This window comes from Xenopus laevis, chromosome 5L, assembly GCF_017654675.1.
Source record: "Xenopus laevis strain J_2021 chromosome 5L, Xenopus_laevis_v10.1, whole genome shotgun sequence".
Classification (NCBI taxonomy): Eukaryota; Metazoa; Chordata; class Amphibia; order Anura; family Pipidae; genus Xenopus; species Xenopus laevis.
The window spans coordinates 88,337,417-88,363,001 of record NC_054379.1 but is presented as its reverse complement, the minus strand read 5'-3'; positions in this window follow the sequence as shown (position 1 = coordinate 88,363,001).

Here is a 25,585-nt window from a genome sequence, read left to right as displayed (position 1 = left end):
GTCTTGTATTTGATTTTGACCAGGTCTGTACAATGTTTGTGTTCTCTTTTAGCTTGCATGACTTTGTTGGAAGTGCTCTGCTTTCTGTATCTGTGATATGGAAATTAAATTATCCAGCAGGGTAGAGACTGATGTAAATTACTTAAAAATTGCCGCACAATGTCTATGCTAAATAAATAATGATAATTCTCAACAAAAGGTTTGCAATATCAGGTCCACACTAGCTAAGGAAAGAAATATTTCAGAATGTTAGTTCTTCGTTTATCTTCTTTTGCTATTTATTTTGTTGACTACTGAATGCAGCTTGTAATTACATTTTAAACTTGGGAAAAAACATTTCTTTTGTAGTACTACTTACACTGTGATTTTATAAAGTTTAAAGCATGTTGCCTGTTTTTATTAAAGCAGATATTTTATTAAATATCTTTTCCAATATTTGTACAAATATAAATAGGAGAGGGCCTGACTAGAAAGATAGGTAATACAAAGTAGGAATAACAATATATTTGTAGCCTCAGAGAGCATTTGTTTTAAGATGGCGTTAGTGACCCTCATTTGAAAACTGGGGTTTATAGCAATTCATTTAAAAACTATAAAAAATAAATAATAAAGACCAATTGAAAAGCTTTTTAGAATTTCCCATTCTACAACATACTAAAAGGGTTATTTATTAAAGGTCAAATTTTAGAGTTTTATATACCTTGAATGAAATCGAACTCACAACTCCAACGGTTTCTAAATTAAAAAAAACCTCAAATGGGAATATCGAATATACTCAAATATAATAGATCAAGTTTTTATTTTAACCTGAAAATGTGACTTTTGACCAAAAAAGGAACTTGAAAACTTGAATTTTCTGGAAAACACAACTCGAACCTTAATAAATCTGCCATAAAAGTTAACTTAAAGATGAACCACCCATTTAAGGTCTTTCACCATTCCTCTTATTTGTCATTGTTGCCAAAGTGTACCACAATTGCTGTCCTTCCCAGCATCTTCCAACAAGATTGCATATCTTGTGGACCATCCAGCCCTTTTGCTGCTAATACCTTTTAACTGTAATAAACCTGTCTTGCTCGTTTAACTCAGTCCCATCTCCACTCTTTACTTCACCACTAAACCCTTAGTGACCAGTTGGTTCTCCACATTTGGAGTACAGTTCAGTGATGTAAGCTGCCCCTTAGAGTCTTCAATTTCCAAAGGAAAATGGCTGTTCCATAATCACATTCATGTAATTATGACTTGCTATGAAGCCTTTAACTAAGATTTCAAACCTGTGATAGATAAGATACATTTTTGATCAAAACCTTGCTATGAATATCATCTTAGTAAGCCAATAAAGCCAAACATATTCGCATCACTTTTGTTGTTTGTTTTGAGGTTTTAAAGTAAAGAATGGAAAGCTTGCCAATGTTTTCACTAATTAACCACTCCCACTTTTAAAAAATTCTAGTTTTCCCCTGCAATTAATTACAACCCTCAACCTGTCACTTCTAAAGTGCTCTTAGCAGAAAATATGAGGAAAATTAAATCTATTGATCTACATGCTTATAAGTATTAGCAGACAAGAGTAATGAGAAATGATAGCTACAAACTACAGTAATTCAGCAAGTGTTGCCCATCATCTGTCGATGTTATCCTACTGCACAATTTGGCTTTAGCACACAGAAATATAAAAAAAGTAAATTTATTTCAATAAGTTTAAAGCCAGATTACTCCTAATTTACTCTTTTTTTCTCAGCATGCACAGTTAATCCCCTACCTCCATATGTAATATAAGGCACTATGTATGCCCAGGAGCAGTAACCCAAGGCAACCAATAAGATGCTTGCATTTAAACAGGTGACTAGTAAATTTCACCTCCTTGTGAAATGGCAAAAAGTTTACAAAACGCATTGAAGTAAACGGGCGTCAAAATAATTTTGACGTGAGCGTCATTTTTTATACATGCGACTATTTGGTCCAAATGCATTAAAGTAAACAGGTGTCTAAATAATTTGGACGCGCAACAATTTATTTTTGACACAGCAAATTTTTCATTTGCGGCACAACGTGGAAATTCACTGTGAATTTGTGTCTGGTGAATTTATTCGCCCATCGCTATTCTTAACACCTTGTTAAAGGAATTGTTCACCTTCCAAACACGTTTTTCAGCTTTGTAGCTTTCAGATTGTTCACCAGAATTAAAGGGGCAAATTTACCAAAGGGCGAAGTGACTAACGCTGGCGAAAATTCGGGCACTGGCGTAAATTTGCTAACCAGATAGATACTCTAGCGCTACTTCGCACTCTAACGTCAGGTGAATTTTCGTTCTGGCAAATTGACGTAACTACGCAAATTCACTAAAATGCGGATTTTACTGAATGTTACCTCTTGCGCCAGACTTGCCATCACCATCTCAGACCAGGCGAAGTGCAATAGAGCAGATAGGAGTTCCTCAAAAAAAAGGTGAAAATGTTATTAAGTCCCAAAAAACGCTGGCGTCTTTTACTTTTTACAGGGTGATAGGCTGAAAAAGATCATAAATTCTTTTGTTGGATTCCCTCCTCCCCCCCTACATTTCCTAACATATGGCACCTAAACTATACACTGGGCACATGTTTAGGGCATTATAACAACTCTATTTTATTTTATTAAGGTTCCCTGGCCTTGTGTAGTGTAATCAGGGCCAAGGTAGTTTGGCACCCTAGGCAAGGGTTCCGATCAGCGCCCCCGCCATCCTGCATTAGCATTTCCCACCTTATCATTATGTACCTGTGCCAGCAGCCAATATGATATCCATCAATATTTCCCCACCTTAACTGTGTCAGAAGCCATTAGCCATCAATATTGCCATCACTGCCATTAGTGAAACTTCAGGGATTCTGCTCAGCAGGGACAAAGATAAAAAATGTTAACTAAATCAACTGTATCAATTTAGTACAGTTCACAAGAGTTGGCGACTCCCCCCCTTCCAGAGCAGCTTTAGAAAGACATATTTTAATTCATTATGGTGAGATTTTCAAAGAAGACATATATGCTGCACTAGATATTGTTTGAACTAGAGAAGAATTGTCCATGGCCACCAACTTGAACAAAAAATTCTACAAACTTCTGTGAAAATAGGCCCTAACATAAAATTTGAATTTTATTATATTTAAAGTGGTGTCTGAAAATGCAATAAAATATATGATGCAAGTTGTTGCAAAGTACTCCTAATAGTGCAAATAGGTGTAAGCATTGTGTGTGTTGCTTTTACTATCACTTGCTCTGTTTAACCTCTATATCCTGCTTGTTAAGTGCAATTTGTTCCGTCGGTATCAATGCATTTATATAATTAATACACATCTAAATCAACACTGATCCCTTGCTGTACATTTGTCTATTTGATTAAAAGCTGACCTGCACGATCAAAAAATATTACCAGGTATTGATATCTATGTCATAAAAATGTTTGTTATGTAACCAGTGGAAGAGCGGATTTTAATTGTACCACTATGAAATATCTGATATGAATTTACAAAGGACACTATGGAAAGATAAACGGCACTGCTGTATTATGTGACTTTCTAGATAATAAATCTAATACCTATATTACATATCATAATCTAAGTTCTGTAATAAACTGTGTGAGAGGAAAAAAATATGCAAAATGTGACCAATTTTCCTGGGTGAAAATACATGTTCTGCAAACACATCATCATTGAACTCATTTGCACGTATGCGGAGTATTTAAACATCGCGCTGAATACCATTTCTCTTCCACAATGTGGATTTTTTTTATTATATATTATGTCAAACCTTATATAGTATAACCAGATGTATTTTAGAGTGTATTCCCAACGGCTGGTTAATTTGTTAATCTAAGTTTTATTTTGCTGACTGGCTGTGTGATGGCATGTGACTGGATGTCAGTAAATAACAAGATTCCTGGCTTTGCATCTCATTGAACATGAGAGAATATGTCCTACAGGGCCGCCTATTTATCAAAATTTGAATTTGTTTATTCATTTTGGAGGTTTTTTTTATTTTGTCTGAATGAATTTCGTAAAATTTAAATTGTACAAAACCTGGATGTTTGCTGATTTATTAAAAAAATTGAACCTAAAAAAAACTTGATTGAATAAAACTGTGAAAAAAATGATTGCATCAAATTCTACTCAGAATTTTCAATGTGTACTCTCAAAAGAATTCGAACCATTAGAAAAAATTAAAATAATCATTTAAATTTTGCCAGTGACAACAACCATAGACTACTTTGCATTTTGTACATTTTCTGACCCTAATTCTACATTTTTTATTTAGTTTTTTTCAGTTCCTCATGTAAGTTATGCTATGTAAGACTGAGCAGTCCTGAATGCTTTACTCATAATATATACACTTTACTTACTTTCCTAATCTTTCCTTTTCATCTGTAGCAAAAGTCATTTTGGTGTAGGAAATTCTCTTGCATGCTTTCTCTTGCTATCCCTAATTAAAGTACTTACTCACATTCCACATTTCCACCTTCTTTTAATGAATCATTTAAAGGTTTAACATATTAGTTAGTCTCCTGACACCCAGGGGCAGATTTATCAATGGTCGATTTTCGAGGGTTAATAAACCCTCGAATTCGACCCTCGAAGTAAAATCCTTCGAATTCGAATATAGAATTCGAAGGATTTAGCGCAAATGCTTCGATCGAACGATTGAATAAAAATAGTCGAATCGAACGATGCAAAAGATTTTAAGCGATCGATCAAAGGATTTTTATTTGATCAAAAAAAAGCTGGTGCTGGGGAAAGTCCCCATAGGCTAACATTGCAGCTCGGTAGGTTTAAAGTGGTGAAGTATGAAGTCGAAGTATTTTATAAAGAGACAATACTTCGTCTATTGAATGGTTGAATAGTCGAACAATTTTTACTTCAAATCGTTCGAATCATTCGATTTGATCGAATTCGATCGAATTTGACCCATTCGATTGTCGAAGTACCCAAAAAAATACTTCGAAATTCGAATTTTTTTTTCATTTGAATTCTTCACTCGAGCTTAGTAAATCTGCCCCCCAGTGTATAATTCTTTATGGTTCATAGGTATGAGGAAGGTGCTTAAAAGCAGTACGTTTTCAGAGATTCTACAAGATGTTTTGTGTTATTTACAGTTTACTACTTACACATGGTGAGGCATATTTATTATGCTGTGTAAAACGAAATTCGTTGAAAAACCAGTGTAAAAAGCGATGTAAAATAAAAATTTATCAAGGTGTGTGTCATTTAACTCCACGAAAGTGCTAGATGTGCGCAGTTATTTTACATTGCTTCCGGCAGAAGTCACTCTAAGAAAAAATGCATAAGCGTATACATTTTATGCCGTTTTTTAGACAGCAAAGCCTGGCGATGTGTGGTGTACTATCCCTCTGTTTTTATACAGCATAATAAATATGCGCCTCAGACTCACAATCATTAGCCTCTATCCATTTTGTTTTTACAATATTGGGATCCGCCATTTCTCAAGTATTCATCATATATAACGTCAAACTGAGCCTTCATTGCTTGTAATCATTGGACATAATAGCAATATGGAAGACTGTGCCAACTATAGTTACTAAGAGTAATCACCTTTTCATTACAGTATAATGTTGCACGGTAGCTTTATCTGATACTTTTGTTACATAAGTCTGGAATATCGCTTGGTATCTGTGAATCATTTTTCTTACTCTTTGAAATATTTAATTGGCATAAAAGGTTTGGTTCCTATAAATAAAGTCTGATAATGTATTCTGTGTATTTGTTAAGCAGTTCATCCCTCAGCTTCTTCTATAATTTCCTAGCCACCATCTGTTTCTGTAATAAGAGCATTCCTGTCCCCAGGAGTCATTAAAATGTATTATTACAGTGAGCCATATAACCCAGCTGCACTAAGACATTGGCAGAACAATATAAATAAGATCTTCCATTTACTTTCAGATAGTGATAGGTAAGAATGTTTTCTGAGGTCTGTTAACTGTTGAATTATAGAGATGTCTGATACCAAGAATGAATGGCTAAGGAAAAGGGCAGGTGTCACACTATTCTAGGAATACATCCCCAGGGCACCTCCTAGGAACTTCACTCAGCTTTCAAACTGTTGGATATAAGGTCCAGGACAGGGTTACTGGTGAAATGACAGTTGAGTAGCAGCCTTCTTAATTTAGCCATCTGTAGTTGCATATAAACAAAAATTGCACTTCATATAAAATGTGTAAAATAGTAAACAGGACAACACCAAAATGTATTTTCTTCAATTCATGTTGTAGTTACATACTACAGTACTGTACATCGTTGAACAGTATTTGAGCAGTGGCCATTTGCACATTGTACCAAATTCACCATGCTCAAAATGCAACTGGTAAAAGTATACTTTTGGCATAGCCAAAAATGAATTTGATCTCCATGCTTACACCAGCAGATGGTGCAATAACAATTGGTCTTCATTATATACGGTATATTATTTTCTATATTAATTTCTCTGCTTGGCCGTTTACAATTCTGATTGCTAAGGTTACCAACCCTAGCAGCCCTACCACAGTTTTATCTGCTTTATGGTTGCTGGGGTATCTGACCAGATTGAAGATAGACTTGCCAAGATGGAATCGTTTATAATGGAGATGTTATTGCCATATTTTCTACCCGCAGTGCATTGTTGTATTTTGTAGTTTTCCAGCATGAAGTCTTTCAGTTCTAATGTTGGATGCATATCACATGCCCAGTAATGTAAGTTCTAAATACAACAGTTTTATCTAGAATTTACTAAGCTTTTACTGATGCCATCATCATCAGTTATAATGCTGCACCTTCTCATTTCATCAGTCTTTCATCAGCACAAGTAAAGCATGTGTCTCTTTGTAAAATGTATAATGAAGCAATAGAATTCTTAATGAATCAGATAAAATTGAGCATAGGACTGGCCAGATATGGGATGACTTTGATGTAGTTGGCCATCTTAAATATATTGCAATATATGGACAAACAATCCCTGTTTTGTTTAAAGGGTCAGACATTTTTCAGTAGCAGTATGCACAAAATGTCTCTGTCTTAAATATATTGATAATGGGTTGAGTGCAGAGGAATCTTGTATTTGACTATATGTATTTTGTGGTCACAGCCTCATTGCACCCCCGCTTAATGGTTTTAAAAACTAGTGGTGAGCACAACTTTCCCTTGTTTGTTATAGTTATACAGGAGCAGTGACCAGCTCCATGTTGTAGCCCCCACCCCCTCCAACTATAGTCAGGTGATCCCACTGGTGTCTAATAAAAGGGCAACCAAGTTTGGGAGTTTTGCTTTGAAAGCAGCAAGTAAGTTGCAGGTAAAACTTAGTCCCTTTGTAAAATGTATAATGAAGCAATAGAATTCTTAATGAATCAGATGCAATCGAGCGTAGGACTGGCCAGATATGGGATGACTTTGACATAGTTGGTCAGCTTAAATATATTGCAATATATGGACAAACAATCCCTGTTTTGTTTAAAGGGTAAGACATTTTTTAGTAGCTGGATGCGCAAAATGTCTCAATGTCTTAAATATATTGATAATGGGTTGAGTGCAGAGGACTCTTGTATTTGTCTATATGTATTTTGTGGTCAAACCCTCATTGCACCCCCGCTTAATGGTTTTAAAAATTAGTGGTGAGCACACTATACTGTATATATATATATATATATATATATATATATATATATATATATATATATATATATATATATATATATATATATATATATATATATATATATATACAGTCAAATCAAGCCAGTCAACAGGGTCCAAGTGCAGAGGACCTCTTGTATTTGTCTATGAGTAAAGCATGTGCTGTCTGCCATCTAAACCAGATTTTACTGATAATTTCAGTTATTTCTTGCGCATGCAACGGTGTCACCTAGAATTCCATGTTCAAGTGTTAGTGCTACAAGTCAGTCATGTTAAAAAACATTAGAAAACCTATAATGGTCTTTAAAATCTTTGGTCACATAGACATAATAGCAGCTCATCAATGATGGGGACAAAAAAAAATATTTACAGATAATAATTTTAAAATTATCACAATATTATTATTTTAGTTTTCTTTGGTAACAACTGGTTGTACAACCCAGAATAATATACACACTGTGTGTTTGCTGCCATGCAACCATTTTCAGTGACTCTAAAAAATGCTCAGAGTTTTAAAGTTAAAGTTTCAAAAAGTTTTAAAGTTAAAGTTTCAAAGTCTTAATGTAAGTAGAGTAACTTTCAGGAGATCCGCACTGTTAAACACTTTTCTACTGATACCAGAAATTGTGAGAGGACTTTCTCTGCATGGTGCCGGGTTCCTAAGACCTGCATTTGATGCCACCTCATATTTTGTTGCTAATAGAAGTTCCAAAAATTGATTCTGAAGTAGTTCAAAATGGAAACTCTCTGTTAGATAGATTACTGGACTTCTGACGCTGTAAGTGATGAGAAGATAAAAAGTTTATCTCATAAATAATTTGTTCTGCTGCTCTTCCCTTACCAACCCAAATGCACAACAAGTGATTAAATCAATTAAAATCATTTAAGATCAAGGGTTTACACTGCATGCCTGTTTATTGTATGATTATTTCTCTATGCCTGCTTCAAAGCACGAAGCTCTATTGATTTGCTATGGACAGAATATTTTCCATTAGATGATTTTCTAAGTGGCACCGAAGTACTTAAGCAACTTATGTTTGTTCAGTGTTAACTTAATGGGAAGCATAGTTGTATTGTAAAGACCATTAACAGATTTTTTTCCAAAGACCATATCTCTTAAATGAATTAGTTTAATCAGCCTCACAAGACAGAACATAATCTTAAATGACATAGTATTTAATTTAAGTGTTTATTATTCTAAAGGCCAAAAGAAATTGCTTAATTTGTTTTCTGAGCTGCTGAATAGAATAGAAATGAGGCTTTAGCAAAAAATGCTCTCTGTCGCAAAAGGGGAATATTTTTCTAGATACTGTACATGGAATTAAATTGTCGTTTCTGAAAATGCAGAATAAGACTTATAAATAATTGGTTTGTATGTATCAGGATTAGGATAATAATTATGCCAAGGTCACATGGAAATAAGGATAAATTAAATTATATGTTTTCCACGTGTATACACTTATTTAAGTTGGTTAAGTTAGTTATTTCTGACAAAGTATATATTATATAAAGGCATGCCAACCATGTATGTATAAAACTTGCAAGTGAGAAAACTCTGGAAAAGTTAAAAATATTTATTCACATACCATTGTGTCCATTATACCTGTCAAACTACATATTTTTGACCATGCCAGAGGTGGAACAATAACAGATTCCAATATGTATATAAAATGGAAAGAATAAAGTGCTGTAAAGGTGAAGTCAATTAATGAATGCCATTCACTGGAAAAAGTTTTGAGTCACTTCACTTAACAGTCTCATTGGTGCCAGGAATCCTTACTGAAAAAATCTGCATCCTCTTCTTACAGTTACATTTACTGTATATACAGTAATTAACCCCTTTTGGGATTTAGCGAGCAAGTGATTTAACCTTAATCCTTAAATGACTGGGGTGATGCTTAGGGATTACACATAGCTTACCCAATTAAATGTTTGTCTAAATCAATGTATTTCAATAATGATTTTCTCAATATATGTCACTGGGCTAAGTACCCCAATCATGTAATGAATGGCAAAAAACTATTCATGCAAAGTTCATTTCCCATATGAATGTTTGATAATGTCACCATCTCTCACAATTTAATTAAACTGTATGCATTCTTAGACAGAAATATAAATGGCATTCCACAGCTCTGAGATACATTGGGACTGTCTAGGAAACAATATGGTTCTACGGGGCAAATTTATTAAAGGGCGGAGTGGCCGTCGCTAGCGTCAATTCGCCAGAAATCTCATCCGTAGGGACATCGCCAATTTACTAACAAGTGTAAACAATTCACTAGCGAAAGAGACTATCGCTAGAGCAGTTTTGTGCCATATCAGCAGGCGCATTTTCGTTACTCTGCAAAGTGCGAATTTTAGAAAACGTTAAGTTTCCTTAACCACCGTAGACCAGGCGAACTGATAAGATGAAGCTGCATCCTCCTCAATCTTATGTCAGTGGCTCGCTCGCACCCCCTGCTCCCCCGGTAGTTCCGCCACTGTTAATATGCTTCCTTGGACATGTGTAATAATAAGTGCCCATTTCAAGCATTTTAACCAACATCTCTAATAAATATTTGTTCGGCTGCTGAGAAGCAACTTTGCATTTTAGTGAATTAGCATAGTGATAATGAATTTATGCCTGGTGAAGTGGCACAGAGTTCTCTGGCAAAAAATTCACCCTTTAGTGAATTTGCCCCTATGTGCTTTTACCATAAAAGTGTGACATTGTGGTCCATACAGCATATTTGACACAGCATTGTCTTTTATTCATAGTACTTTTCTACTATATAAAGAAGTTTAAAGGTCACAACACAGAAAACTCAAGGTTCTCACTGTTCACATATAATGTTTGTTTTTATTGCTCTGTTTACATCATAGTGTTTTAATAATATATACAACATGAATAACTACAAATAATTTTATGTAGCAGAAACAAAAAAATAATCCATTTTTAATATGGATACTGACTGACAGTCTCTCAGCTTTCTGTTTTTCAATATGTTTTTTAGATTAGATAGGAATGTGTTCCGTTTATAAAAGTACATGCATCAAAAATTGAAATGTGTGAAGCTAATTATCACCTACTGAATATGTTTATCTCCCAACATTATAAATATCAAGTAAGTGTATCTTAGTGTAAAATTTAAATATGTTTTGTCAAAAATGGTCGTATAGAACATGAAAGAATACTGAAATGCATTAGCATGGGAACTCTTGGTGCATGTATATTGTTACCGGTTTCATTATTAAGCTCTGATTTATGGAAAAGATGTTTCCCATGGACTCCATTTTATCCAAAATAATCCAAATTTTGAAAAATGATTTCCTTTTTCTCTGTAATAAATAAAACAATAGCTTGTACTTGATCCAAATTAAGATATAAATAATCCTTATTGGAAGAAAATCCAGCCTATTGGGTTTACTTAGGTTTTTTTTTATACTAAACTCCGAATGCAAAAATAACGAAAAATTTGTGATTCTTTTTTATAAAATGGGACTTTTAAAAAAATCCTGAATTTTTCGGAATTTATTAAATCCAGAGGATGGCAAAAGTCTGAATCTGACAATCCAACATCTCAGACCTGTCGGACTTTGATAAATAACCCCCCAGATGTTAACATAATTTTCTCGTAGACTAAGGGGGTCCAAATTTATCTCAATATTTTCTGAAAAAAAACTCAGACCAAATAAGCACGGGTTTTTTGGGCTTATATATCAATACACTTTCCCAAAAATTTTGTTGGAAAAAAACGTGAAAAATCAGATTTTAACGTTTTTTTCTGAACTTTCATCCGATTTTCGCGATTTTTTTGGATTTTTCACCCTAAAATTCGGGGTATTGCCAAAAACCCAGTGCACATCAAAAAATCATTGGGACTTTTCCCATTGACTTATATGAAATCTCGACAGGTCTGAGATGCCGGATTTTCAGATTTGGACTTTTCCCATCCTTGGGGTTTAATAAATTCCCGAAAAAATTTTGATTTTTTTTAAAAGTCCCATTTTATAAAGAAAATCACAAATTTTTCATGATTTTTGCATTTGGAGTTTAGTAAATAACCCCCTACAGGTATGAAGATCCAAATTTTGGAAAGATCCATTATCCGGAAAACCTCAGGTCCCTAGCATTGTGGATAACAGGTCCAAATACCTGTACTTTGTATAAACTAAGCTAGCACAAATCATGTTTTCACAAGATATCAAATCTGAAAACTACATTTGTGACCATGGTAGGTGCTATTCTGAAGAAGTCATGGAAAATGGTTCTATAGAAGCTTGAGTTGGATGATCTGTATGCATAAATCTGCTTACATTTTGTTATCTGTTTAAAGGAACAAATGGCAGATAATCTTAATGATAAAAAAACATATATTGACATTGTTGCAGAACAGATGCATTAGTAGTGTATTTTAGGTTTCCCATATGATAACCATATGTACTCAACACTGAAAATGATATTGTTTTGTTCTTCCTCATTGAGAAAAACTTTGCTGTTCATATTTTTTTTACTGAATACCCAACATCTGGTATAAAATCTGCTATCAGCCTCTAGAGGTTCAGCTTTAGCTGCTTTGCTGAAGCAGGCAGTGACTTCTACATAAACAGTCTGGCTGAATGCTGAACAAGTAGCCATTGTGATATGCATGGCAAATTACACACTGAAATAAACAAGTCATGTTTTACATTGAAATGTTTGCTTGGAGGGAGTATATATATATACCAAGAAAGTGTGTAGTTTCATTTTTAATATAAACTTGTATGCAGTCAAAAATAAAGCTCCAAGGAAATCCTTCTTATTTTGCCCTTAGGCTCTCAGTTCATAATACAGTTTTCACATGAATTATAGTTCCCTCTGCTGTACATAAATGTATCACAAACAAATCCATCAAAACAGATAAAAACAAAAATGTGTGTTCTGTTGCCACTGGGTTAAAAAAAGAAACATTTTTGCATATTCAAAACACATACTAAAGTATAATCTTACATTTTGTAGATAATATTGTGTTATGATTTATGCCTTTAAGAGTGGCTTGGATGATTTCTTGGACAGACATAATATCAAAGGCTATTGTGATACTAAACTCTATAGTTAGAATAGATATGGGTATATATACTTATGTGAAAGTAGGGAGGGGTGTGTGTATGGATGCTGGGTTTTCATTTGGAGGGGTTGAACTTGATGGGCTTTATCTTTTTTTCGACCCGATTTAACTATGTAACTATGTATTCTAAAGACACCTAAAGGCTGATGACCTAGCTCAGATAACTAGCCTGTAATAAAATGTTTGGAGAATGACACTCAAAGGTACTGTAGCATTAAAAAGAGCAGTACAGGTATGGGACCTCTTATCCCAAATTCTAGGGACCTCGGGTTTTCCGGGATAATGGATCTTTCTATGATTTGGATCTCCATACCTTAACTCTACTATAAAATAATTTTAAGATTAAATCCAATAGAATTGTTTTGCCTCCAATAAGGATTAATTATATATTAGCTGGGATCAAGTACAAGAAAATGTTTTATTACAACAAAATCAAATGTGAATAATATTATTAAATTGTAGTCTATTGGAGATTACCTTCCCATAATTTGTAGATCTCTAGATAACGGGTTTACGAATAACAGATCCCATAACTAAATACACCTATATTGACAATTGGTCAACATGCACATGCTTAAAATAATGCAAACTGCCCAGACTTATAATTATAATTCTATATTTTATCTATTTATATTTTATTATAAAACACTTACGGGGGAATGTAATAAAAGCCGCAAAGAGCAAAACAATTTGCATCAATAAGAATAAAAATCCACATCTCGCAATTTAATATTGTTCCTTAAACTGTTATTGCATTGCGAATTTTAATTGCGCACTCTTAAGAAGTGCTTGAAGGTGTGGTAATCTTTTGGAGCAAACATAACGACTTTTTCAGTAAGAAGTTTTATTACATGTACGGGACATTGGCACAAACTATAACATTCGCAAACGGTCTTCCACTGTCGGAAGTGGTCGCTAAATAGATTCCGGGTTCACAAAAGCTATATTAAATTCGTGCAAAGGAAAATTTGTTTGCAAAGAGGCATAACTTTTCACATCGCGAATATTTATTCAGTTACTGACTTTTATTACATTCCCCCATAAGGGATTTAAGATTTGCTCGAGCCTTTCTTAACTCTCCTAAATCACTCTGGGTATTGGGCAGAAGAACATTGTCAGAAATGTGCTTTTAGATTGATAAACTGCGGCAATTTTCATTATTTTGTCAATTATTCTGTTGCGAATAAAAACTTTGGAAGGTTTAGGTTCCGAGTACAAACAAAGCTTCATTACAGATATCATACCTAGATTTATGGGAAACAGCTTATATGGTGCCCATTTTCAATTTTTGTCATATTGTTACATTGCAAGTACAACTGTAAAACTGTGCTTTTTGTTTTTCATAAATGTATTTTATTTTTAAACTTTAATTTCTGAAGGTTACAATAATAAGGAAAACTGCAAACCTAAACCTTTCTTTGCTTTCCTTGCTTTTAAGGCATGAGGGAAGGAAAATGAGAGGCTTGGTGGTCATTCAAGATTAGCAGGTGTTGGGACATATTGGGACTGGTGTTTTTGCTAATCATCCATATTGTCATCCATATTTGTCCAGCAAGGGGGATATATTTTGCAGGGCATATATAAGTGTGTTAGTGGCTACTGCTTGATTTATCTGGGTTATCCATTTTGAGTATCAATTATTATAAATATACACACATATATATACAGTATATATATATATATATATATATATATATATATATAGATAGATACATATATATATATATATATATATATCTATATATATATATATATATATATATATATATATATATATATATATATATATAGATATATATATATATATATATATACACATATGGTTTTTTTTCTGTAAAAAAATATACAGTCCTGTAAGTAACATTGTATGTTAAGGAAAACTAAGAATCAGCTACATCATTATTGCTGCAAGTGACTTCCCATTTGAGATTCATCTCTGGCAAAAAATAATGCAGTGTACAATAATTCTTAGTTTAGTGGACACTTATTGCTCCCATTGTGTCTACAGTGCAACAGAGATCATCATTAGCTTATCCCCAATTCCCATGGTCCCTCATTTATAATCACAATTAAACACCATTCATTTTTATAATGGTTCATAGAGTATCATTATAATGAAAGGTACAGAAATGATGATTTCATGTTTTTTGTAAAGGTATTGATACTTTATAGAAAGAAATCTAAACCCAATTCTAATCTAATCCAGCACTCTGAAATAACAGTCCTTAGTAGGTTATATTTTATTACATTGAACAAAATTATTGCTTTGGCAAATACAAAAGAATATTATTCTATCCTTTCATGCTAACATTTTTACTACTGACACTGTTACCACATTTTGTAGTTTCAGCCCTTTCCAGGCCACAAGTTGGTCTGCTGGACCCACAGCTACAGTGTCCAGAGGTTGGTGGGTCTCCCCTTGCCCCAAGTGCATAAGTACTGAGGGGTAAAGAAATACGTTCCTTGGTACTCATTCCTTTCCATCTTGCAACAGGGGTTGTGCAGCACTTTGTACCTTGCAAGTTATGTGTAGGGGATGGCAGGGGTGCCTACATGCTTCCTACTGTCCTGTCTGTTGAATGCAGGCACCAATCCTTTAATGCGGCTGGCCATAGTGCAGTAACTCAACTAGCATAAAAGGCAGGTGCAAACAGAAACATGGTGGAATAAGACCATTTTCTAAACTTTGCACCTTGCTTTCATAATGCTAGTGCATTCATACAGCAGTGAGAAGGGATTGTATTTCCTATCTAGACTGCCTGCAAATTTTTCATAGCATAATTTGTGTAGTTCTGGGTAGCCAGGTTCTGAATATACCTTTAGGGGGTGAAACCTATACTAATTTTAGAGATGAATATTTTGCGTTCAAGTCAGCTACCATACTGAGAAAGGAATTTAATCTGGTGATAAAGTTTATGTTATTATTCTGGAGAAGACGTAACCACTAGGTTCACTGGGAGTCCTTAGCTTTTATACACTGAAGAACAATTAACTTCTTGAGCTGACACTTTTTGAACTGTTACAGAAGAGCTCATTTATTTGCAGTATCACAGAGGGATGGAAAAAGACCATTATTTACCACACATAAATTCCACATGTATATGAAGAAAAAGTCTTAAAATTACATTCAGTTATGATAAAAGGAACTTAAACTGCACTGATGTTTCTTGATCTTGGTGCATGGGTTCTTTATTTATATCAGTATTGCATTTTCTAGCCTCTCAACGAATATTATAAAGACAGAATAATAAAATAGAATTAATGTTTCCTTTAAAACAGAGGAAATATTGGTTGTTACCCATTTGTTACTGCCTGTGTTATAGCAGGAATCCTGCCTGAAGCATGCAACTAAATGTATTGTTCTTTTCCCATGAAGTATAAGGATTTTGTAATCCAGTAACTCTAATGTGGCTTTCTTATGTATTATGTATACATCTCTGCATGTAGGGGAAATCATCTCTAAACGATTTGATAAAGTCAGACAGGGGATTTTTGTAGCTGACAGTATTACTCTCTGAGCATCAGAAAGTAGCAGAGTAGTATTTTGCTAATTACATATTAAATAATGCACAATGCTGAAAACAAAACATATATTTTATAGGCAGTACTCAATAAGAATGCATGTTTACCGTATCAAAGTTTATAGGCATGTCCCTATTAAATTAAATCCTTAATCATTGGGGTACATGTGTTCTTTAAATTACCTAGGCAGATCAACGGAAAACTCAAATGTCCATAGGCCTGTTGTTGGCAGAATAAGAAGCTTAAAGGGATTGTGTCATAGAAAAACATATTTTACAAATACAGTAATAACGCTCCTCCAGCAGAATCCTGCATTAAAATACGTTTTTCAAAAGAGCAAACCGATTTTTTTTTACATTTAATTTTGAAATCTGACATGGGGCTAGAAATGTTGTTAGTTTCCCAGGTGCACTGAGCAATGTGACTCTGATAAATTACAGTCTGCATTGCTAAAAATGCTCTCACCTAATGGTAGTTGAAAGAATAGCACTAAATAGTAAAAATCCAAGCCCCACCATGACTCCTTCAGTTACATTGAATAGGAGAAACAACAGCTTATATGAAATCAGTTCCATTTCAAAATGTTGGCTCTTTTTGAAAGCACAAGACTAGGCAAAATTACCAGAGATGTTTGCCTACATACCAATATTACAGCTAAAAAAATACATTTATTGGTTCAAGAATAACATTTAAAACGGTAGAATAAATTACTTGCAATGTACACATGAAATTTAGTAATAACAACTACACCATAAAAATCATGACAGGATCCCTTTTACACCTTTTGTTTGGGGGAATGATTAAAAAAAGGTAAACATTTAAACAAAAGCATGATAAAAGTAATATAACTGCACTTCTGTGATGTACATAAAAATACCATTGGTATCAGAATTACAGATATAATGCACATCATTCATCATGTTATGCCTTAACCCCCAAATGTAATAAAAAGCAATAAAGTTTACCCATAGCAACCAGATGTTTGCTTTTAAACAGGTGACCGGTAGATCCTTCCTGCTGATTGGTTGTCATGGGTTACTGCTCCTGGGCAAACTTAGTGCTTTTTATTACATAACTACTGTAATAGCTAATCTCATTAAAATGTATCCCTTTTAGATATCACATAAGTATATTTTTACATGCAATTCAACATTTTTCATGACATTTGACTTCTTTTCTTTACTGCTTATAAGGCTTATATTAAAGTGTATTTTTAAATCATTTTAGCATTTTACTGTATGTAAGCTTTTGTTGTGCATCCACACTATATGTTTCAGGCACCAAGGGCCCTTTTTCAAGTGAAAAAGGGCCCTTGATGCCTGAAACATGTTGTGTGGATGCACAATAAAAGCTTAATTGCAGTTATTCTGCTTCTGTGAGAGCTTCCCGAGTCTACAATTATTGATACTACAAATAGGATGTCAGCGACGGAGCATCCAGGGAACCACTACTAATATTACTACACACCAAAACGGATACTAATCTGTGCATCTCTAATTCATGGATTTTACTGTATGGGACCCATTTTGCAATGATCATCTGACACCCTCGCCATGGGGGCAAGTAATGGTCATCCCGTTATAATTCTGTAGTGACTGAATTCAAACAATTTGTAATATAAATGAAGGTCTTTTCACCTTTTTTTTTTAATGTACACTGTAAACAACGTGTACTAGAATACCATATATCTGAGCCATTATAAATAAAACCCATGTCTACCCTGATTGATTTAATATAGCGCTATATAAATAAATGATGATATAACATACAGTAGTTAAAATCTGTATTATTTCTTTCCAGGCATATCAAAGGGTACTTCTGTTATAGTTTTCTAGCTTCAGGTTCACTTTTTGAATTTCTTTAGAAATATAGTCCTTCGGATGCACCTAGTTATTCATCTAAACTCTATTTATTAGCTTACTGATTATTTGCCTTCTTTTTCATTTACTGATTTGACCTCTAACATTTCTTCTGCATGACTATTTCATAAAGAAAGATTCTGTTCAGTATTTTAAGCATAAAGACAGGGTTTGTTAACCAACAAGACTGCTTATGCAAAACCTCCATTAATATCTGTATAGATAGATATTAATATAATAGATAGAGGTGAATATATTTATGTATCATGTTTGTATAATGTATAGCTATTATATTAGATATGGGGATGACCATCTGTGGGAATAATCAGATAGAGGTTGCTGGAGGGAAGTAACATTTTACAACAGCTGGAGACAAGTCTAGTTTAGATTAGCCAGGAAGCCAAACAAAGTACAAATAGTGGTTTTCTAAAGGAAAGATTTACAAACAAGATTTGTCTCTAATCACTTGGTCAACCTTTTGTTGTAAAGACAGGATCAAGCTCCACCAGTTGTCTCCTGATAAACAGATAAACATAGGGACCATGCAATCTAGTGTGGGACCGGCTCTGAGTGTTTATCCATAAACATTCCAACCAGCTGCCACGCATACCAAATGCGGGACGGTCACCTATTGTTTATATATAAACACAACCCTGGTGGTCCGACTCTGACAGTTCCCACCAGATACATGAATACCAATGCATTGTTTGAGTTGTTACAACTAACCAATCAGACAACAGTCAATTCTGCTATGAGTATTATGAATCCCACAACCAATCAAAGGTGGCCTGTTGTAAGCAAAGGGAGGAAAATAGTATATTTTGTTTTTATTTGGACAAACTTATCACTCACTCTTGTAGCTATTGATTTGAGTGGACACACCTACATACTCGGGGATAATGGATATGGACATTTAAGTCTGATTTTTAGTAAAACAAGTTTGATGAGTTAGGAGTGGAAGTGATCTTAACAGCTAATGTAGCTGAGACAATTTTTTTTTTTTGAAAATGTTGTAATGTTTGCATATTTATATCTGCACATTTTATTTTTAATTTACTATTTTGAATGTAGCCAATATTTTGTATTGACTATGTAATTGTACATTATATCTTAACAGTGCTGCATAGATAAGTAGCGCTATATGCATACATACATTTATATATATGAGAACATAATATAACCCAATATCTATTTTGGTTTAGTATCTACTTCTCCCTAAAATGTACTGTACCAGAACTATTTTAACTCAAAATGATACATGGAGAAATATAATAATTATAGAAAACTGTAAATAAGTGCCTTTATGTGTATTAGTTTAAATCCTGTCTGTCGTTTTCTGCTGAAAACCATCTATTTCAGATTTTGAGAAATGCTTAACTGGTTACATTTTGCTTGGTGTACTTCTATTGTTTATACATCATTAGCATAGCTTTAACACTAGGTGCAGCAACAAAGCTAATGTTTGTAGTTAGCTGTAGTTAAACAGCAAGTATCAACAAAGTAATTGTAATAGGTCATATTGTACAGTGTTTAATCCTACTATGGGAGTGAGGTGAATGTAAAGTATGGTGGCATTTCCATCCTATTCAGCATTTTGACATATTAACCAAATGGTTATCACTGCACTGCCTTATAAAATAACTCCGTAAATTGCAATAAAATGCACACAAATGAACATTGAACAACTAATTTGCACAAAAATGGAGATATTTGGTTTCAAAGACTTGTGTTCTGAATCAGAATGACAGCTGAACAGCTACCTCAAAATTCATGGAGGATTCCATGTTCTGCAACACGACTACAAGGGAACCATGTCTGCATCCAATGACGAAAGCAATAGTAAAGGAGGTGTGCCAAGTAAGCCTTGTAATGCATGGTGGTTTAACAGGGACATTTTCTTTTTCATTTGGATGAAAGGCCTTGAGAAAATCAGAGACTTTGCTATATCTTTGAAGTGAAATCCAGGATGGATGCAATCTACCCATGCTGCCTACATGGACTCTCGACACAATTTCTGACACAGTCCTGCAGACTTTGTATCCAGTGAAGGAATTCAGACCCTTTGATATTATGTCTATACTAAAAGTCCAGAGACCAGCTAGTCAAACAATTGTGCAAATAAAAGAACTTTGTGGATAAGGTTATTAGTGTGCATAGGCCTATGGGGTTATATGTCATAATTCTACAATTAATAAGCTTCACCTCACACAAACACAGTGCAATCAATTATATATACAAAGCTATTTGTTTGTCTTACTGTGTAACATGTGGCATCAGCCTTAGAAATGTAAATGCAACCAAAACACAAGCAAGCTATAAAGTGTGTGGACAATCGTACAAGTTCTCATGGCCACAAGGGGGGGACTGTTACCTCAGGGAGACTTGCTTGTGTTATATCTTTATTATATGCAATATGTGTATATTGTATATATATATATATACATTGTGATTTGTATCTAAGAATGTTGTGTAATTACATATTAGATAGTATCAGGACATAACAAAGACAACACAACAAGCAGGTAACCCATTTCCATACTGTGTATATTAACTTTGTTTCCTTGCTAGGTTCTTTTATTTCTTTTATTTAGGAAAATCAGATGCCCAGTCATATTTTGTCATGATGACTCTGCTGTGGATGAAAACCTTACCAATCCTCTTGTTTTATTACCTTACTAACAAACTAATGTTCGGTAACTTGAAATGCAACTTTATTTTGTTGTTTTCTAACACTCCTCTTGGAAAATGTGCATGCACTAACATTTGATGGCCATCAATAACATGTTTTGTTATGTCTGTGTTTTCGTATGATAGTGTTTTTAAAAAAATCCATATGGTATTCGTGAGCTCACTATAAAAAAATCGGTTTACAAACACTTTTATATCTAAAATGGGTATTTGTGCACAAATGACAATTGTCAATGTATGGTTTAGTGTTATGTATTTTATTCCATTTTATGTGTTTGATATGAACATAGATCCCCTGTCCCATAATTTACATAATCTATTAGACAGGGAGGACACAAGTGTGATACAAAAGCACGGTGAAAAACTGAGAATGAGTTGAATGAGATGCTGCATGATGGGGATGTGAATTTGGTTATGACAAATACTTGGATAGAGATGGGTATGAAGGGACTGTTGTTTGCATAAGCAATGTTATTAATAATCATGGGAATGATAATTTGCCTGAATCAACTTTTCAAATGGCAAAGGGAAAAACTTAAAGTATTAATGGAGATGAGACAAAAGCGGTTATTGTCATAGGTGTGGCCTAGCCTCACTGGCCACAGGGTTGTTTATGCTGCATTACAAACAAGGTAAAACCATGAAAAAACCATTTATTTTTCCATGTTAAAAATTTCATAGCAACTAAAACCAGCTTCCAGCAATATTTATGGCAGGCAACACATTTTTTGCATGGTGTCATAGCCTGTCACTAGTAAAATGTTTATCTTTTGAAGACACATTTTTTATCATATGCCTATTTTAGGAGACCATATGTCATTTTAAATAGAAAGCAAACTTTCCGATATACAAATGTCCATGCTTTTTAAATTCAAATCAAAAGATACTAAAGTCAAACTGTTTCCATTTATTTTAGAAATTAAAAGGAAAAGTCTAGTTACATGCAGAATTTATCTATACCTGTATTGGGAAATCATCTGAACCCATTTAATTTCTTTCTATATTTTTCAATAATGCAATCTGCATCTGAACAATTGTCGTGCTTCTTTTAAAGTAAAAAAAAAAAAGATGTTCATTTAAAATATGGGTCCCCCACCTTTTTACCCATTAGCCTCATTTAAATGCATAAGAAGCTGGAGAGCACCATCATCATAAAAAAAATTCATAGAGATGCTAAATATGGTATGTGATTGGTAATTAGTAGCTTCTATGTGGGCTGGCAGTTTACAGAAGGCTCTGTTTGGTAGTGCACATGGTTTTTATGCAAATAAAGCTTGCCTTCAAACTAGAGATTCAAACATAAGTACCTGCTTTGAAGCCACAGGGAGCTACATCCAAGGGGTCGGAGAGCAACATGTTGCTCACAAGCCACTGGTTGGGGTCCCTGATTTAAAGGGTATATTACCCTACATTCTTTAAGCAAATTGGTAGGGCAGTTTGGGGTAGTGGCAAGGGTTGCAAATTGGTTGGGGTTCTGACATCATTGCTGAATGGAAAGAACATTTTGTGAGTAGGGAAGGTGGTTGTGGTATTGTCGGGGAGCAGGGTGAGGAAAATGGAGGGTGCCAATGGTAGATTGGAGTTAGGTTGGGCAGAGAACTAGTCATTACAAATTTACCAGCAAGTACAATAGCAGTTAATACCAACCCCCAGCTTGACTTGTATTTTACTGCCTAGGCTAGTGCAATACCAGCTTGGTGGCAACACTAGTAGTGACAGAGGAGAACCTTGGTTTTCATTATTCCTTTTGCCTAGTGACCTTAACCTAGAGAAGACATGTTGGGTGCATTCAGGGGTATTCCTGCCATGAGGTAAGGCAAGAAACTCAAAGTGCATAGCAGGTTACCATTGGTGGCAAAACTTGCTCCTATTAACTTTAAGATGCAAAATTCTGTCTTTTAAATTAGAAATGTTGCTCTTGTATTGTATAAAGCACTAGCAATGCGGCTCCTTGTCGTAGTCCCTGAAGGGGCACAAAAAAGGTTAGTGCAGGAGGTGAGGGGAGATGGCACTGGGTAGGCTACTTTAGGGCAGTAAGGTCAGAATCAGCCCTGGGTGTATTTACTCTCGTGGTACTGAAACTTCTACCAACATAAAGACTAAACACGTCTTTAACTTTTAATAATACAATGTCCAATAAAACCTGTTTTTTATTTTATACTAAAGTGTTTCTAAGCCACAAAACTGATGTCTCATTAAGTCTGCTCTTGAGATGCCATTATACTGCTCACATTAAGCTGCTTCTGATTAAATTGAAGTACATTATTTAAGTAAGTGAAATCAGTTGCTAACAACCGTAGCTCATTTTACACTGATCTGTATTCCCACATTATAGACATTTAATGCTTCTTATGCAAATGGAACAATATTACAGGTTTTTGTGATAATATGGCCAGGTAATGCACACTTGTTAAAGAGAACCATTATGTGTAAATGCATCTAATGTGTTTTTTTTCTTCTTTGGAAAAATACACATCGTAATTGCTTTAACTTTCTTGCAGATGAAACAAGTACTCATATCTGTGATTTCTGGCTTCCCCCAAGCAGCAGAGAAACACTAGTGGATGTTTTTTCTGCTATTAAACAAAAAAAAACGACAAACCCCACATTCATGCATAATTTCTCCCAGTCCTGTGAATGCTCTCTTTGGTTTGCTGTCACAGATCCCTCAAACAGAAGTTATAAATAGTGTTTAGTGCATTTGTTGCAATTTGCATAAAATTGCAGGAAATTTCATGAAACCACAACATTTTGCCAGAATGCATTGGAGTCAATGGGAAGGCAAAATTACATTATGGTTAAAGGCATTTATGTAGAAGACAAGGGGGCGAATAATAACTTCTTCCTAGCACAGATATGCGAAAAAAATTGCAGCAGCTGTTTCATTGTGGAACTGTACCTGGAAAAGTTCACTCAACCCTACTTCAAACTTCAAAGGAAATGTATTACGTAAAAGCACAAAACAAAAACTGTGGTAATGTGCTAGCCAGTTGCAATAATCAATTAACTTATTTACTCACTAAACCTGCACACAAATTGATTCCAATAAGTTATAAAGTGCATATCTTTATACAAATTTACTTGAAAATTCATCAACTTGCACATGGAAATTCATTATCAAGTTCATATGAAATTAAGTTAGAGTTAAATACACCTAGAATTCATTGGCAATTCATCAGTTGCATGCCTCCATTATATCCAATCCCAAGAGAATTCATTGATCAGTCTGAATTAATTATGTTAAAAACCACATAAAAGTAAATATTGGCCCAATCTGTATCCGCTGTGTTAGATAAGGAACCCACTTCATGCTATCAATCAAGGTCAATCATTTTTCAATATTCTTTTGCCTGTCCTTGAAGCCTTTTCTGTGCCCTGCAGATTTACCTGCTACATACAATGAGTTAGCAATGAATAATGCAATTCTATGTCTAGGGTGGGAGCAGAATAAGGTATACCACCAGCTCCTCCATCTGCATCTGAAACTAGTGGTGGCCCTGGGATTCCTTGGCTATTCTTAATTCAGATATCATCACCTCCACACACCTGGCCACCATTCTTGCTTCTTTGCAACTGCTTTTCATGCCATGTGATGTTAAGGAAAAGTGATGTTAAGCATAAGTAAACCTTTAAAATAAGTGAGTGTTAAATTTATGAGGGTCCTATTCTAAGAACCTTTGCAATTTACATTCATTGTTTATTTTTCCTTTTCCCCAAGATATTAAGGGATACATGTACTGTTAATATGAATTAATTATGTTACAACAGCGTTGCCGGCTGGCCAGTTTCCATCCAGCCTGACCACCAAGTAGTCAAGGAAGTTGTCAGGAGAAAGAAAGAGGCTGCTCTGATGTTCTTTTGCTTAGGAAAAAACCTTTCTCAAATCTTTCCCAAGCAGAAGAACATAAGAGAATCCTCTTTCTCCTGACAACTTCATTAACTACTTGGTGGTCAGATGGAAACTGACTAGCAGGTGGCGCTGTTGTAACGAAATTTATTCATATTAACAGTACATATTTCTCTTAACATCATGGGAAAAGAAAATAAATAATGCATGTCATTTGCAAAAGTTCTTAGACTAGCACTCTCATCAATTTAACATTCACTTATATTAAGGGGCAGATTTATCAAAGGTCGAGGTGAATTTTCGAATGAAAAAAATTCAAATTTTGAGCTATTTTTTGTGTACTTCGACTAGGTAATAGTCCAAATTCGATTTGAATTTGAAAAAAATTCAAAAATTAGATTATCGAAATGTATCATGTACTGTCTCTTTAAAAATTTGACTTCGAACATTCGCCATTTAAAACCTGCCGAATTGCTGTTTTAGAGTTTTGGAGTCAATTGGTGGACTCTGAAGAATTTAAGTTTTTTTGGGAAGAACTACGATCGTTCGACCGAATGCGCTATTACTTCGATTCGTACGATTGGAATTCAGCCGAATATGGACCTATTAGATCGAAAACTGACATATTTGACCGAAAAAACCTTTGACTTAATTTCGGTTGGTCTTTTTGAATTCGATTTGATCGAATGCGCTATTACTTCGATTCGTACAATTCGAATTCGGCCGAATGCGGACCTATTCGATCGAAAATGGACATATTTGACCAAAAAAACCTTTGACTTAATTTCGGTTGGTCTTTTTAAATTCGAATTTTGAAGTTTTTCCAATTCGAAATTCGACCCTTGATAAATATGCCCCTAAATGTTTACTTATCCTTTAACTTTTCCAATTGTAACTTTCCTTTATCATTTATCGCAAATGTTATCACTAACATTT